Source organism: Marmota monax, unplaced genomic scaffold, assembly GCF_021218885.2.
Source record: "Marmota monax isolate L192 unplaced genomic scaffold, Marmota_monax_Labrador192_F-V1.1 WCK01_AAM20220418_F8-fsc00003, whole genome shotgun sequence".
Classification (NCBI taxonomy): Eukaryota; Metazoa; Chordata; class Mammalia; order Rodentia; family Sciuridae; genus Marmota; species Marmota monax.
In genome coordinates, this window is record NW_026694084.1 from 27,997,573 (window position 1) to 28,016,169 (window position 18,597).

The following is an 18,597-nucleotide window of genomic DNA, read 5'->3' on the forward strand; positions in this document are numbered from 1 at the left end:
CCGGGCAGGATGGTCTCCAGAGCAAACACAGTGATGGATTCCGCAGTGCAGTCGGTGCTCTCCGTCACCTAACCACCCTGCAGCTTGAGATCTGAGAGGCTCAGTCTCGTGGCCCCTACAATTTTTCTTCAAAACACTCTGACTTTCTATTTAGTATGCCCTATTTTGTTATTGGGCCCCGAGATAAAATGTAAAGTCACTGACAACAGCAGCTTGCCTGGCTTGTTCACTACTGTGTCCTCTGCCTGTGACAAAAGCCAACACACAGAAAGAGCCCAGCACATGTCTGTGGAGGATGGGTGGACAGGCGGATGGGGGGACGGATTGGATAAGAGCTGAACTTGGAAAGCAGGGGAGAGACCTCAGAGTGGTGTGGCTGATCAAAGAGGAAGACAAAGACAGCCTTCCAGGCTGGGTTACATGGGAGAGGAAAAGACTGACGGAGAGGGCTTTGAGCTGCTTGACAGGATCCAGGGAAGCCACAGAGGTGAGGGGAACTCAGCCAAGAGTATGAGGATGGGGCAGAGTTTGTGGGTCATGGGTTGCGATTCATCCAGGCTGAGAGACTGAAATTTGCTTTTCTGAAACTCAGTGGAAGCAAACATGGGCATGGAAAAAATAATCCAATCTTCCCTCTGTGGAAAGCACACACACACACGCTGGCCTTTTGTGTGTGGTCACTCATGATCTAGGTCTGATGTCATCCTCATAATGTCCTCTAGCCCAACCCACGCAGACCCACCTCCCGAGAGCACTGGTGTGTGACTCTCCTTCCTGGCAACAGAGGTTCCCAACCCTGAGACTGCACATCACCTGGGGATCTCATTTCACTATCTTCATTTCAATGTTAAAAAGATCTAGGGGATTAGGACATAGGTTAACATTGGTATGGAAACGTGGAAGAAGAAGGGCTTCTCTGTGAGTCAACATGGGAATCTAAAGTGATTTTACCCCTGATTAGTAAGAACAAAAGAGCCCAAGGTCTGTGTAAGAATGCCTGCTCATGGTTACAGGGCTTTCCAGAATGCACAGGCTCCCTCTGGTATGACAAATTCAGCTGATTTGTGTAACAAACCATAAAATTAAATGTATGTCCGTAAGGGACTGGGACTGCCAAATGGATGCTCCCAAGTAGCTATGCTTTGTTGATTTGCTGCATTATTTTTAGCCAAAGCTGCTGCAATGCTGTGAACAATTCAATAAAAATGGAATCTCACAAACTTCAGAGGCTAATGGTGATTTCCAGCATTTAATAACAGAGCGCAGGACCCAGAGAAGGCCAAGGCATTAGATGGATTTGAGATCATGGCAGCAGCTATTATTGTCTGCTCCACGGACAGAGGGGGAGGTGCCACAAAAGAGGCCCCATGGATCCTGCAGGAAAGGAAACGGTCCCACATGGACAAGGGGGTCTGTAAGTACCCCATAGCCCCTTTCCTCTTTTAATCAATGCACTGTGCTTTTATCTGACATATATACTGGGCTTCATAGTAAACTTTCATATAAATAAAGGTCTGAATAAACTGTTTGAATAGCACTAGTTAATGCCACTGACATAACATTTGTCTCAGGTCCTTCATTCCCATAAATCCCCACGGTTACTCATTTAAGGTTCACTGACATATTCCTCACTCACAAACCCTCGGAGGTTATCTCCAAAAATGCACAGATGGTGTCTGGCACACACCCTTGACGGCAGCTCATAGTGGGAAAAGTATGAAAAAGAAATACTTTGGTGAACATTTACTGAATTCTGGCTCTCTGTTAAACACCAGGGATAAGAAGAACATCCTTACATACAAATAACTTATACAATAATAGAAGGAAAAAACCCACATAACTGATATGAGTATAATATGCTCAGTCATTTAGAATGTTTCACCTGCAGGTAAAAGAATACCCGCTAAAATATAACTTAGGCATCAAGGGGGTTATTACTGTATCTCATATCTCAAAAAAACCTGGAGGATAAAGTCCCCATGTTGGTTCAGCATGTCAGAAGCAAGGATCTGATGCGCCCTCTCTGTGACTTTCTTGGCTTACCCCTCATAGCTGCAGGATGGCTGCTGCAGCTCCAAACACCATATTCTCACTGAGCTACATCCAATGGCAAAAATAAAAAGGATCACTTCTTTGCGGCCAAATCTCTCTCAAGAATCCCTTGGTAGAGTTCCCTTCTTGTTCCTTTGAGCACAATTAGAAAAGGTCCTGAAACTTTAGTTGTAAGTCAGGCTGGGGAAGAGAGTACCAATTATTTTAGACTTGGTTGGCAGAGGCAAATTCTTCCAGCAAGTAAAGAGGAGAGGAATGCTTGTGGGTGAGAAATCAATAAGGTCTGGAGTCTGTGTCAGATGTAATGACAGAGAAGCCCACGGCGGGCTGTGAGAGCATGGAGAAGGCACATCTTAGATTAAAGCTGAAGAACAAATGGGATTTAGTGCGATAAAGATGACAACTGAATGACGGGGTGGCTGTGGGTCCGAGTAGAGAACCAACGTGAACAAAAGGATGAGACTGTGGAAAAGCAAGACATGGGCATGGATTTAGCGTGCTTGGAGCATCTAGTCCCTTCCTATGCATTGGGAACCTAGTCACAAAGGCCTCTAGGGCTGTGTGCAGGGGCTCGAACTTGAACTTGCAAGGTACGTCTGAGATCACAAACTTGGTGGCTGGAGGCCAAATACTGGTGGTGTGTTCTGCTTGGCTGACACACAGTGTTTGCATTCTGAATGTGAGTGACTGGAGGGGGGCACTGACTCTCTGGATGAACAGGACAACTGCTCCTACCTACTATCTCACACCTGGCCTGCTTCCCACATGGATGACATTGGCCTGATCGCTGGAGGCTTTGGGGTTTGCCTCCCTGAATAGGCTCTGGGGATTCACACGTGTGCATTTTATATTGATTTTTCTGGCAGCAGAGGGAAGAACCCTATCAGAGATAGGAAGACCAGGTCGAAGGTACATCGTTCAGGAATCTTGGTTACAAGTGTCAGAAATTCAACTGAAACCTGCTTAAATTCACATAACTTTTTTAGTTCATATAGCTTTAGAGGCCAGCATTAGATACAGCTAGGTCAAGAGATAACATTGCGACCTTGGGCCTTTCCACTCTGCATGCCCATGTTTTTTTATCCTCAGGCAAGCCCTCCGCTGCTGGAGAACATGGTCCCTTGCAGCTTCAGCTACTGTGATCCTTAAAGCCATTGTCTCCAAGAGAAAAGAGCTTCCTTTCTGACTATTCTAACCAAAGTCCCAGGGAAGATCTTGATTGGCCTTGCTGGATCATGTGACCATTTGTGATCTAAACCAGTTCTCACTTAAGAAGAACGTGTGGAGCAGAACAACAGTGGTCAGAGGATGGAACTTCAAGGACCCTGACTTAAAAGGAAATAGAAATACACAAGGAAGAATGGTCAGAGAATTAGGAGTAGAATGAGAATCTAATGATATCACAGACATAAAGGAAAGAAAATTTGAACATCAAGTGGGCAACTCTTTCAAATGCAACTAAGGCATATTTTATTAAAATAAAGTTCTACAGTGTATCTGGTAGACTATTGCATGTTAGTGGCATCACTTTGGGTGGGTTGTGGAGACTTGGGATGGATTAAGTATTTGGCAATGGATTGAGGCAGACATAAAAAAAGAGAATATAGGAACAAAATCATATATGACCTAAGGAATCTGGCTAAATGAAAAGCAGAAATTGAGAGATTATGAAGCAAGAAACAGGATCAAGACAAGTTGTCCTATGGTATAAGATTTGAATTCACAGGTGGAAAGGAAGTCAGAAAATAAAGAAAGGGAAAGAGAGTTGGGTTTTACAAAGCAAAACTGAATAACAAATAAACATAACTGCTAGAAGCATCAAGTCAATGTATATGGCAGCTGAAAATTTCTGCAGCTTGTCTAAATCCCTGTTCTTGATGTCTTATGCCTTCATAGTGATCAAAGAAACAGGAAGCGCTGCCACATCTGCTACATCCATTCATTCTTTGATTCATTCAACAAATGTCTGTCGAGACCCTATACCTGGTCAGGCACCAGTCCAGATGGCAGTGATCCAACAGCCCAAAAAAACCTGGCAAAATCCCTGCTCTCAAAAGGTGTTGGATGCCCTCTGAGACCTGCTACCTGGCTCTCTCCTGACTTCTTAGGAACCTGATCCATGAGCTTGGCTTCCAGCTCCTCCTGGCATGGGCAGATGTACCCAGGACACAGGGCACCTTCTCTGACAGCTGGGACTTTGGTTCCCTGGATGTCTCTAAACTTCACAGCTTGCAAGCTGCTCGTCCATCAATGAGAAAGGTCTAGTACCGTCATTTCCTTCTCATTCTCTCACCATCTTTTCCCCTCTCTACCTAGAAGAATGTAGAAAATAACAAAATTGCCACCACATGAAGCTAAGAGAAGAATTCCCCAAATAATATTAATTTATCCAGATGACTCAACTAAAAATAACTCCACACCTCTTTTGGGCCATTGAGAGAAATACAACCAAGAGCAGCTATTGTTCTGGGCTGGAGGTGGAGATCAAAGATGGACATGAGACTTGTTAGAAGGAGACAGCAGGAAGAGTGGAGTTTGCAGATTCTGGAGTAGGTCAGACCACCTGGGTCTCTATCCTGGTGTCCCCACTTATCAATGTGTGACACCAAAAATGAAGAGACAGATGTCTCCTGCCTGAGAAGCAATTTCTCCATTGGCAAACTGTAGTTCTGATGGTAACACACCTACATGAAAGAGCCATGAGAGTGAGATGCAGTCTCTCATCAAGGGTCTCAGCGAGAGGACCAGGAGGGCTGAGAGCATTCCTTCCTGAAAGTTTGGAATTGTAGCCAAAAGGAAAAGGGATGAAGAGCAGATATGCAAGGCTGTCGCTGAACAATCCTGCCAAACACTTTACCTAACAGTTCACTCTCTTCTGTCCGACTCAGCCTGAAATTGCAGCCTCAGAAATTGCAATTGGTAGGATTGGCTCCTAATTCTTTGTGTCTGAAGCCAATTGGTGTATGTCATATGGTTCAAGAATGTCTATCTTTTAAAAAACAAAATTCAGTTCAACCATTAAGTCAGAATCATTGCTACAGATTGGTCCCTACAAAATGTCCAATGAAGCATCTTAGCATCTGTGACAAAACACTCATTGGGTTTTTGTTTTTTTTTTCCCAGGAAGGAATCAAAGGGTCTTATTATGCCAAACAAAAGTGGCTAAAGCATGATGATTTCCTTCTGATCTTTTTCCTACTGGAAAAACTGACATGCAATGGAGTCATAATGCATTCAGCGGTGTGTCATCCAATCTCCATGCTGTGATCCCTGTCGAAGTAGCCCCCAACCCATCCCTGAGGCTCCTGTGACCCAGGGAGAAGACTTGACTCTTTTCTGGCAATTGCAATCAACCTAGGCAAGCACACTGGATGACTCAACTTCTGGGTTATTCCTGGGTTTGAATTCCATGTGTGTTTTGCCTCTCCGTATTGGTCAAATCCACCAGATGAATTCAGGTCTGTCTATTACTATGTGCTGCTGCAAAACTGACCTGAGAAGCATCCTGGAACTTTGAAGGGTGATCATGGTGATCTCACTCTATCCTGATGATGGTGCATTTGCATGCTTCTAAGAAGGGGTTGATGCCACCGACTTCCTTCTCAGGTCCAAGAGGACTTGCCCTTCGAGTTGCTCCACCAGTAGTGGGCCACTCTTTCCCGGCTCATCTTTTTGTGATGTCCTGAAACACACTCACCTGCAGCCACCAAACAGAGTCAGCCCCTGGTGTGTGAGCTATTGCAAAGCCAAGCGATTGTACCCACATGGGAATGAGACCATGATTGGCCCTCCCGAGCAGTCACCAGTCGGGTGAGAGGGTCCAGAGATCTCAGGGCTAGGCCAGGCCTTCCCAAAATCAGAATTTAAAACCTCTGTTTGTTTTGTGCTGGGAAAGACTCTATTGAGAGGATGAAAAGAAAATCTGCAGACTGGGAGAAAATGTATGCAAGTCACAGAACTGACAATGTGTTGTATCTAGGATGTGTAAAGAATTCTCAAAATGTGAGAGTGAAAAAAATCCAATTTAAAAATGGTCGAAAGACATGACCTGATACTTTACCAAACAGAGACAGGTAACAAACACAAGAAAAGTTGTGTGATATTAGTCATTAGGAAAATGCAAATTTAAACTACAATAATATATCCCTACATATACCTTAGAACAGTTAAAATAGAAAATAGTAATAATATCAAATGCTGGCGAAGATATAGAGAAACTGATGTCTCCTACATTGCTCATGGAAATGTAAAACAATACATCCACCATGTCAGATAGTTTGTTACAAAATTAAATAAGCAGTTACTATATGACCCAAGAATCACACTACTAGGCATTGATTCCAGAGAGATGAAAAGTAATGTTCATACAAAAAAAGTTATATGCAAACACTCACAGAATCTTTATTCATAACATCAAAATACTGGAGGAAAACCCAAATGCCCTTTAATAGGTGGTTGATAGAATAAATTCTGATATCTCCATGTTAATGCAATATTACTTGCAATTTAGGTCCAGGAAAAAAATATATATATATATATCCTCAAAGGTATTATGCCTAGGGAAAAAAGTTAATCTCAAAGGGTTACATACCTTTTAGATATGATTGGGTTAGTCTAGTGTCCATTGCTATAACAAAATACCTAAGTCTAGAGACTTTAAAAAGAAAAGAGGTTCACTTAGTTCACAGTCTGGAAGTTACATGGCAAGGCACAAGTTGATGCTTGGTTCTAGTAAAGTCCTCATGGTGGATGACCTAGTAAAAGCAGAAGCACCTCCATGAAGAAGAGATCACATGACAAAACAGGAAGCCAGAGATCAGGGAGAGGCCTGAGTACTAAGTCCCCACCTTTTAAAGTTCCCGTCCCCTCTCACACCACTACACTAAGGGCCCACCTTTTGACACATGAGTCCTTGAGGGTACAGCCAAACCATCCCCAAGCACAACACACTTACTAACATTCTCAAAATAACAAAACCATAGAAGTGAGACTAGATTCGCAGTTGCCACGGGAGAGAGGAAATACAGAGAGGTAGGAGGAGTTCTTTTATGGTACTGAAAGAGCTGTGTGTCTTGACTACACAAATCTACACACAGTATCACACACACACAAAGGCAGACCTCAAAGGGTGCAATGGAGTAAGGTCCACCGTCCAGTTAATAATGTGTAAATGGCATTTTCTGGTTTTGGCATTGTGAAGGGTTCAGGAGACTCTACTTTGCAACTTTCTCTGAGTCCATTGTTATTTCAAAATAAAAAGTTATCAAAATCCTTTTATCCATCATCACCTACTCCTGCCCCTCATTTAATCACGTCACCATTCCTTTGTGACATTAACTGTAAAGATAACCATTACTATCAATAAAAGAAAGAAAACCTCAAACATACAGCAGATTTCCTTTGCTTGTTCTCAAAACATTGAGTCCTGTCCCGGGGCCACCCATGACCTGTACAGTCTGCCTTTGACAGAAGCACTGGGGGTGAGAGGGATTAATCAACCTGGGAGAAGCTGTATCTACAGCACCAATTCCTGAAGACTCACTCTTGCTCTGTTAGCCATGAACTTATTCAAATTCTTAGAGGTTTTTATCTTTTCAAATAGTGCTACTTCTAAAGATAATGAATTCTATGTGTTTGCCGCCATTTTTCAAAACCACTTACTATTGTATTTCTTTAACTCTTTTTTTAAAACTTTTTTTTGTACTGGGGATTGAACTCAGGGTCACTAGACCACTGAGCCACATCCCCAGCCCTATTTTGTATTTTATTTAGAGAGAGGGTCTCTCCGAGTTGCTTAGTGCCTTGTCATTGCTGAGGCTGGCTGTGAACTCATGATCCTCCTGCCTCAACCTCAGGAGCTGCTAGGACAATAGGTGTGTACCACCACGCAGCTTTTTTTTGAAACTTTATGATGCTCCCTGCTTATCTGGGTCTACTGGAGTTTGGTGAGCAAATTTATTTACAGACATCTTCTCTATGCCCTTCATGAATTTGTAACACTGACTCATTTCTTCAAAGCTTTGCTTTTCCCATACTTGAGTCCATATCCTTTGAACTCTTGCTCAATGTAGGTCCTTATTAATAATTTATTTGAACTCCTCCTCTGTGTTCTCTAAAGATCGTTCCTTGATCAAGGCAGCAAATAAAATTGCACACAGCCCTCCAAGTGCTGACCCATCTGGGTTTTGTACAAGATACAAGGAGCGGACCTGATTAGGGTCTAGGACCCCGTCCCTCCTTCACATGCTAACGACTTTAGAGGCATACATTTTCCCCTAGATTCTTTCCTTGTCTTATACATTATCACCACTTGAAATCTGCATAAAGTGGACACCAAGGGCAGCCTCTATCAAAGGAACTGAGAGGCTGTGTCCCAGAAACACCAGACAGAGGGGAGAAATGTTCCCCAGGTGCCCACAGCAGGCTATGGCAGTGAGGTGGAAAGGTGAGGGCAGTGGACCCTTACATAATGACATCACATCCTTTGGCTGCCAGCTGTGAGCTGTCTCCATTTCTTCTTTCACATGCTCCTTGGAGTGTGAAGCCTACAATGACCCCTTAGCTTGTTAACTCCAAAATAACTCAGAAACTAATATAACTTGTGATTTGTTTCTAATGCTCCTCTGAGTGATGGGCAGAACTTTCTTGATCTGATATGAAAGATTGGGCAAATATTTTTAGCAAACAATCTACAGTGTATATTCTCTCCTTTTTCTGATGGGCAACCGAGAGCCAGCATTTTATGGATTATCTGGATTGCCCTTTTTTGTCTGTTTTTACACATTTTCATATGATGCACTTTCTCTCTTTTGCTTATTTCCTCGGTTGTTCATTCCCTGATTTTGTGACAATTCCCATATGCTTATTATGGGCAACTCCCTGGGGTATGCTCTGGGGACACACCACAAACAGGACTCTGACATAGTGCCTGAACTTGAAAAGAACTTGCCTTCTTTGAGCAGGTCACATGACCCAGCCCAGTCCATCACATCCACCTGACTTCTGTGATCTGTTCACAGATGGCACATGTCCAAGGACAGCCCAATCAGAGTCCACAAAAGCTTACATTAGCTTCACCATGATGACTCCTTCCTCTCTGTCCCCATCTGTGTCCTCAGCATGTAGAAGAGGGCAGCCTCTAGTAGAACCTCTGTATATATTTCTGCCATCTTTCTACCAGCTGGAGGCTGAGATTGGAATCAACAGAATGTAAATCAAGCAGAAAGGGGGACATGTGATTATATCATGTGGTCCCTGAATCTCTTGGTTACCTGTGCCAGTAAGTTTCCATTTTGCTTACGTCATGTCCAGTTGGGTTTATGTCAGTCCATATAGAACAAGTAGTAACTGAAAAAGTTAAAAGGAGCATGCCCCAATCCTTAAACCAAATCATTTCAGCCCATTGGAAAGGAAAACACAGAGCTTCCACATAGGGGATCAGTGTTCAATGGGGTTGTTTTCCATGACCTTTTGCTCTTGATTTAAAGTAACAGCAAACTCAGATAGTGGGTGTTGGGTTTAGATATGAGGTGTCCCCCAAAAGCTCCTGGGTAAAACAGTACAAGAAAGTTTAGACGGGGGTCACTGGGGATGTGCCTTTGAGACATGTTTTGTCTGATGTTTCATCTCACCTCAAACCCCGAGGAGTGGAGCTGACTATGGTCTGAGGCCACTGAAACTGTGAGCTCCCACATAAACTTTTCTTCCTCTAATTAATCTTGTCAGGTCTTTTGGTCACAGCAGCGAAACAGCTAATGCAGTGGAGCTCTCCATAGCTCAACCTCCAGAGCCCATGGGGCCAGTAGAAGAATCCTTAATATGATATCAAAAATAGGATCTTAGGTTGGTTTTTCTCTTTAAAAGCTCTATGTCCTTGAATAAGTCAACTAACCTCTTTGGACTTTAGTTCCCTTTAGTATAAAATTAAAATACATAAGTGATCCAGTTCTAAAACGTGTGTGCCCACCCATGTCTCCAGCTGCTGCTGCATCTGCTGCCATTGTAGTTGCCCTTGGTGACGGCAACAGGGGTAGAGAGGGCAGGGATGCTGATGATTATGTTTATGAGGATCATGTCAGCGATGTTGGTGAGGTTGGGGATGAAGACGGCAGAGGTGATCCTAGCACATTAAGATGGGCTCTCTGTCTCTCTAGTCTAACCCTGAGAACCACCTTCAATTGACCTTACTAATGCTTCCCAAATCATAAATCTTAGAACTGGAAGAAACCCTAAGAAAGCACCTGGTTGGACCTCTTTCTTGGACCAGGAGGAGTCCAAGGTCCTCACTTTGCAGGTGAACAGGCAGAAGCTCAAGTCTGCCGGTGGTTTTCCCTGAATCACCTGTTGTGGAGGCAGTGGGGTGCCAGGTGTGAGGCTCTCACCATAGATAGCACTGCCCGCTTCATTCCCAGCCCCCACGTCCAGTCACTTACACTTACACCCCGCAGTAGCTGTGAGCCTCATTCCTGGGTTGTGAATATAGAGGTTTCCATGTGAAAGCCAGCCTCAGCCCATTCCAAATCAGCTCAGTCAGTCTCTGGTCTGGGATCTGTTATGGACTGAACTGAACTCCCAAAAGTCATATGCTCCCAGCAACTCAGAATGTGACTCTCTTTGGAAATGGGGGCCTTTAAGGTGGTTATTAAAGTAAAATGAGGGCATATGTATGGCCCCTATCCCAATATGACTGATGTCCTTGTAAGAGAGGGGTATTCAGATGGGGTCAATGACAGAGGGACAACCATATGAACGCACAAGGAGAGACCATTTACATGCCAAAGAGAAGCGTCAGGAAAAAACCAGTGTTGCCAACACCTGACATCGTACTTCTAGCCTCCAGAACTGAAAAAATGAATTTCCTTTGTGAAGCCTCCCCAGTTGGCAGCCCAGCCACTCACACAGGGCCTGTGCATTAGCATTTCCTAACTCCCCCCAGCTCACTCTAATGAGTGGTGTCAAGTATAAGTGCCCTGTAAAGTGAACCCCCTTTCCACAGCCTCAGCCAAGACACTGGCCATAGTCCATATGTCCAAACCCAGAATCCAGTTCCCATCAGAGTTCCTCACAGTGGCCAGGCCCTTCCCATAGCATCTCCTATACATACTACTAGTGTCAGATGGAACCGGTTCTTGTGCTGGCTGTCCCCCACCCCTGAAGTCTTCACCTCTCCCTTCCACCAAACCAAGTCTAATCCAAGGCTTTATCCAGTATTTGCTGGACAAGGTGCTACAATGCCCCCCAAGAAAGGGAGTTTTAAAGAATAGACTATCAGGGCCTTTTGCTCCTGAGGGTGCTAGGAAGGAATGAGGGAGGAGTTCCAGCTTCCCACCGGATTCTTTGAGTTATTCCAACCAGGAACCTATCTACACCACTTGTGGTTATTAAAGTAAAATGAGGTCATATGTATGGCCCTTACTCTTAAGGATGGCCCTTACTGGGTAAGAGCATGGTCGCAGACTTGGAAGAGCCTTGTTAAATTCCAGCTCCTCTATTTCCTTGCTGTTCAAAAGAGTATCCTAAATGAGGGGACATGCAGAAGAGAAGACTATGTGTTCTTTCAGTGCAGGGCTGGACTTTGTATTGACAAGGCAATTTTTATTTCTGTAGGGACAGAGGTTCACTTGCAAATTTTGGTCCAGTAAATATGCAAATAATTTAGCTCTGGTGGACAGGCTATGGATTAAGATCTATTTGACATTAACCAGCTTTCTCTCTAACCCTATAATCTTTCTGTATTAACTTCCTATTTCTGCTGTAACAATTGACCCTTTTGAAGGTGCAAAACAATGTGAGTTTATTACCATACAGTCCAAGAAGGCCAAGGCCAGTTTCACGGGGCTAAAGACAGGGCTGGTCCCTTCTGGAGACTCTAGAAAATCTGTTTCCTTGTCTCTGGTGGCTCTCAGGGGTCACAGCATCCCTGAGCTCTGGTCCTGCCTCCATCCTCACAGCACATCACTCCACCTCTATTTCTGTTCTTTCTCACTCTGACTCTTCTGCTTCCCTCTTACAAGGATGCATTTGAGGAGTTCCAAGATGGCGGGCTAATGGGAGGCTGCATTCCTTGTCACTCCATGACCTGGGATTCAAGTAGTAGGAATACTGTTTCTCTGTGAGTTATTAGAGGACCCCCAACAGCTGCTCCCATGCAGAGATCCTGGCCACCGTGCCTGTGCAGGTCCCCCAGCTCTGGCATCCACACAGGTCCCCCTGCCGCTGCTCCCATACAGGACCCACAGCCACCACTTCCGCACAAGATCCCCAGCTGCCATTCCATGTAAACCCCTATCTACCATTGTGGGGCTCCCCCAGTCACCTCCATCTTGGGTCACTGCAATCACTACCATAGTCCCTTCCATGTGGTACCCTACACCTAGGGACACTGGACAGAGTATAGACAGCTGCCTGCGACAGCACTGCACGCCACTGAGCTGTATCTCCAAGCATGCCACGTAATACCACCACCCAGCCTGCCCCAACGCCCCATCTCTGAAAGCATCCACCTCCATCTTGGGACACTTTTGTCGCCATCTTGGGTTATCCTTGCTGCCGCCATCGCCATCTTTAGTTGGGGCAACTCATAGCTTGGGACACCAGCTGGAGCCTAGAAGCAATATCAAGTTATCTATAGTCCTCCAACTCCCGCCACTCCCCAGTAGCCACTACCTGGCACAGGTAGCTCACAAAGCCTGATCCTGACATGTCCAATACAAAACAGCTCTCCACCACAGGGGCATAGGCCCCAGAGCACAGCCCACAAGACCTCCGGAGAAAGAGGTTCTTGTTTGGGAAGTAGAAAGGGAGAAGGTGAGTGAGATATAGTTTAGAGGGTAATTTAAAGACCAGGAATTATGAGGTCTACAAGCAATGTAAGGATTAAACCAGGCACACACATCACAGGAGTGGGCCCCAAAGAAGATACTTGGGGTGTAGTCTTTCAGTAGGGACCATCAAGTGCTATACCCCACCTCCAGGAGCTTCACCCCTAAGACCAACCCTCCCACCATAATATTCTTCACCATCCTGAGGGTGGAGACACTAGCAAACAACAGACAACCCCACCTACTGGATGAGAAGGGAAGCAGGAAAGATACTGATCTCCAACAGAAAAAAAAGCCTTTAATTTTTCTTCGAGATTTTTTTTTCTTTTTTTTTTTTTTCTCTTTTCTCTCTCTCTCTCTCTTTTTTCCTGCCCTCACACCCCCAATATCTGTGAAATCAAGTACTTTTCATGCATTAGATTACTAAGGACTGGGATGTCTGAATAGTATGTTATAATTGTGTTGTATTTTTTTTATTTTTACATTTTTTTCTTTTTCTTAATTTGTATTTGTTTGTTGTACTTTATTGTCTCCTCACTTACACTCTCCCCCAAATCTCTTTTTCTCTTTTCTCCTGATGCTAGCCAACTTCTTCTGATTCCTCTTGCACATTTCCTAAGATCTAATAACTCTATATTCTCACCTCCTACCTCCTTAACATATCATCCTACACCCCCACTGTATTCTCTTTGTCCACCATTAGAAACTGTAGATCCTTTGCAAACCTACTATTTATATTGTAGATAATAATTGAACTTACCATCCCTGTCTATTGTGACAAAACAGTTAATGCCTTAATAGGAGCTATTTGGTTTAAGGCTGTATATTGTTTGTTGAGGAATCTGTTAATATTGATCTCCTCCTTAAAGGAGAGGTATTGGAACCTGCAGGGACACGATAAGTCTACAGGGTAAAACTTAAGTACCTTGGATCCACAGTGTTAGACGGGAAGACACATGAACAACATGAAAAAAAAGCAAGGGAAGAAAGTGCCCCCAAACAAACCAAGATACTACTTTATTAGAATCCATGGCCAGCAGAGCAGAAGAAATGTAAGAGAAGGAGTTCAGGATATACATAATTTAAATATTCTGTGAATTAAAAAATTATATAAGACAGCAAAAACAGGCAGCAAAAGATCATTTTGATAAAGAGCTACATAAGCAAATACAGGAAGCAAAATACTACTTCAATAAGTAGATAGAGATGTAAAAAAAAAAAAACAGAAATCCTTGAAATAAAGGGAAAAAAATGAATCAAATTTTAAACACAATAGAAAGCATCACCAACAGATTAGATCACTTGGAAGACAGAACCTCAGACAATGAAGAGAAAAGATATAATCTTGAAAATAAAGCTGACCACTGACCACACAGTGAAGATGGTAAGAAACCATGAACAGAACATCCAAGAATTATGGGATAGCATCAAAAGACCAAATTTAAAAATTATTGGTATAGAGGAAGGCATAGAGTTACAAACCAAAGGAATGAACAATCTATCCAATGAAATAATACCAGAAAATTTTCCAAACCTGAAGAATGAATTGAAAGATCAAAGACAAGAGACTTACAGGACACCACATATACAAAACCACAACAGTATAATGAAAATGCCTAGCGTACAGAATGAGGAGAGAATTTTAAAAGCCACAAGAGAAAGAAATCTGATTACATACAGGGGGAAACCAATTAGAATCTCTGCAGATTTCTCAACCCAGACCCTTAAAGCCAGGAAATCCTAGAATAACATATACCAAGCTATGAAAGAAAATGGATGCCAACCAAGAATCTTACATCCAGCAAAATTAAGTTTTAGATTTGATGATGAAATAAAAACCTTCCATGATAAACAAAAGTTAAAAGAATTTACAACTAAAAAGCCTGCACTACAGAATATTCTTGGCAAAATATTCCATAAGGAAGAAATGAAAAACAACAATGAAAATCAGCAAAGAGAGGTATTACATGAAAGGAAAAACCAATCAAAGGAGAAACCAAGTCAAGTTAAAAACCAAGAATAAACAAAATAACCAGGAATACAAACCATGTCTCAAAAACAACCCTGAATGTTAAGGACCTAAACTCGTCAATCAAAAGACATAGACTGGCAGATTGGATTTTTTAAAACACCCAAAAATATGCTGATTTCAAGAGACATGTCTCACAGGAAAACACATCTACAGACTGAAGATGAAAGGTTGGGAAAATATACCACTCACATGGACTGCAAAAACAAACAGGGGTTTCCATCCTTACATCAAATAAAGTACACTTCAAACCAAAGTTAATCAAAAGGGATAAAGAAGGACATTTCATATTGTTTAAGGAAAGTATACATCAAAAAAGACATAATAATTACTTCATAATTAATTCAATAAGGGGATAGAGATGTAAATATATATATATATGTGTCCCAAGCAATGGAGCATCTACATTCATCAAACAAATTCTTCTCAATTTCAATAGTCAAATAGACCACAACACAATAATACTGGATGCCTTTAACACATATCTTTTACCTCCGGATAGATCTTCAGAACAAAAGCTAAACAAAGAAACTATAGAATTCAATGATACAATCAATAATTTAGACTTAACAGACACATACAGAATATTTCATCCATCAATGAGTGAATATACTTTCTTCTCAGCAACACATAGATCCTTCTCTAAAATAGACCATATATTGTGCCATAAAGCAACTCTTAGCACATACAATACAAATACAAATATCAGCTCATAATGGAATAAAATTAGAAACCAATGACAAAATAAAAAATAGAAGCTACTCCAACATCTGGAGGTTAAATAATATGCTATTGAATGAACAATAATTCTTAGAGGTAAATGAGTACACTGATACAACATATCAAAATCTCTGAGACACTATGAAGGCAGTACTAGGAGGAAAGTTTATTGCATGGAGTTAAAAGAAGAATAAGTCAACAAATAAATGACCTAACAATACATTTCGAAGCCCTAAAGAAAAAAAAAAAAGGAGGAACAAATCAACACCAAAAGTAGTAGAAGACAGGAAATCATTAAAATCAGAGCTGAAATCAATGAAATTGAAACAAAAGAAGCAATTCAAAAAATTGACAAAACAAAAAGCTGGTTCTTTGAAAAACTAAATAAAACTGATAAACCTTTAGCCATGCTAACAAAGAGAAGGAGAGAGAAAACTCAAATTATTAAAATCCACGAGGAAAAAGAAAATATCATGATGGAAACTACAGAAATACAGAAGAAATTAGAAACTATTTTTGAAAATTTGTACTCCAATAAAATAGAAAATCTTGGTGACATTGACAAATTTCTAGAAATATATGATTTATCCAAACTGAATCAGGATGATATACCCAAGTTAAACAGACCAATTTCAAGCAACAAAATAGAAGACACGATCAGAAGCCTACCAACCAAGAATAGCTCAGGACTAGACAGATTTACAGCTGAGTTCTACAAGACCTTCAAAGAAGAACTAATACCAATACTTCTCAAATTATTTTACAAAATAGAAAAAGAGGCAGCACTTCTAAACTCATTTTATAAGGCCAGTATCACCCTGATTCCAAAACCAGACAAAGACACATCAAGGAAAGAAAACTTTAGACCAATCTCTCTAATGAACATAGATGCAAAATTTCTCAATAAAATTCTGGAAAAATTAGTACAAAAATATACTAAAAAGATCAAGGATCAAGTGGGGTTCATCCCAGGGATTCAAGGTTGGTTCAACATCTGGAAATCCATAAATGTAATTCATCACATCAATAGACTTAAGGATAAGAATCATATGATCATCTCAATAGATGCAGAAAAATCACTCAACAAAATATAGCACCCTTCATGTTCAAAACACTAGAAAACCTAGGAATAACAGGAACACATCTCAACATTGTAAAGCTATCTATGCTAAGCCCAAGGCCAACATCATTCTAAATGAAGAAAAATTGAAAATATTCCCCCTAAAAACTGGAACAAGAAAGGGATGCCCTCTTTCTCCATTCTATTTAACATAGTCCTTGAAACTCTAGTCAGAACAATTAGACAGATAAAAGAAATTAAAGGGATATAAACAGAAAAACTACCACTATTTGCCAATGATATAATTCTATATAAAGAGGACCTGAAAAATTCCACCAGAAAACTTCTAGAACTAATAAATGAATTCAGCAAAATTGCAGGTTATAAAATCAACACCCATAAATCAAATACATTTCTGCACATTTGTGGCAAATCCTCTGAAAGAGAAATTAGGAAAACTACCCCATTCACAAAAGCCTCAAAAAATAAAATAAAATAAAATACTTGGAAATCAACTTAACAAAAGAAGTGAATGACATCTACATTGAAAACTTAAAAGAAGACAACAAATAAATGACCTAACAATACATTTCAAAGCCCTAAAAAAAAGGAACAAATCAACACCAAAAGTAGTAGAAGACAAGAAATAATTAAAATCAGAGCTGAAATTAATGAAATTGAAATCCATAAATGTAATTCATCACACCAGTAGAAAGAAATTAAAGAAGACCTTAAAAGATAGAAAGATCTCCCCTGGATAGGATCCAACATGGCGGTGGGAAGGAAGTGAGCCACCCTGTGCCCCTCTGCCAGACTGGCAGATCTCATCTATTCAGAATACTCCATCTCTGAGAGTGTTAGAGGACCCCTATCCAGCTGCTCTCCGCAAAAATTCACCAGCACTGCAACCCCAAGCAGGGCTCCTGGCCTCAGCATTTGAGTAGGGGTCCTGGCCTCAGCATTTGAATAGGATGCTCTGCGTTCAAGCAGGACCCAAAGCTGGAAGTACCAGTCCACTCAGGACTCACGAGTGCCTTAGCAGAAACACCTATCAACACATCTGCAGATCGCCAAGACTTCACTCAGCTCCCACCCAAGTCACTCAGCTGCTACCTACCCACAGCACAATGCCATCACCCAGCTCCCCCCACCTCACCAGGCTCCCCCACATCACTAGGCTCCTCCCACCTCACCAGACACCCCCATGCTGAAAGCAGACTGCCGCCATCTTGACTCAACATTCTCGCCATTCAGCTGGGGGCAGTTCCCAGATCCGGATCTCCAGCGGCCAGGTACAGATTTTCAACCATCCCCCTCCCCAGGTGGTAACCCAACACAGTAGTTGCCCAACACAGGTGAGCAGTGTGACCAGGGAGCAGCTCCTGGGAGCCCCTGGGTGAGAGCTTCCTCAATTGGGAACTGACTGCTAGGGGAGAGGGAGGGACCAGGAACTGGGAAATCTCCAGGCAAGTGAAGGAGATAATACCAGGCACTCACGTCATATGAGCAAGCGGTCCCAAAAAAAAACCCATGAGGTGCACTCTTTCTGCAGAGACTAGTGGGTTCGACTCCCCGCATCCAGGTGTCCTGCACCAGGACCAGTCTTCTGGCCCTGGTTACCTCCACCATCCAGAGGGCAGAGACACCAGCTTACAACAGATGACACCACCTCCTGGATGAGAAGAGAAGCAGGAAAGATACGGATCTCTAAAGCTAGCTACAACCCTTCTTCCTTCGAGTTTTTTGTTTGTTGGTTGGTTGGTTTCCTTATCTTTTCTCTTCTATCCCTCCATCCTCTGGCCCTCATATCCTCAATATATGTGAAACCAAGAACTTTCCATGAAATAGGACTTTGAGGACTGAATCATCTGAATAATATAATAGAGAAGTGTTGTATATGCTTTTTTTCTTTTCCT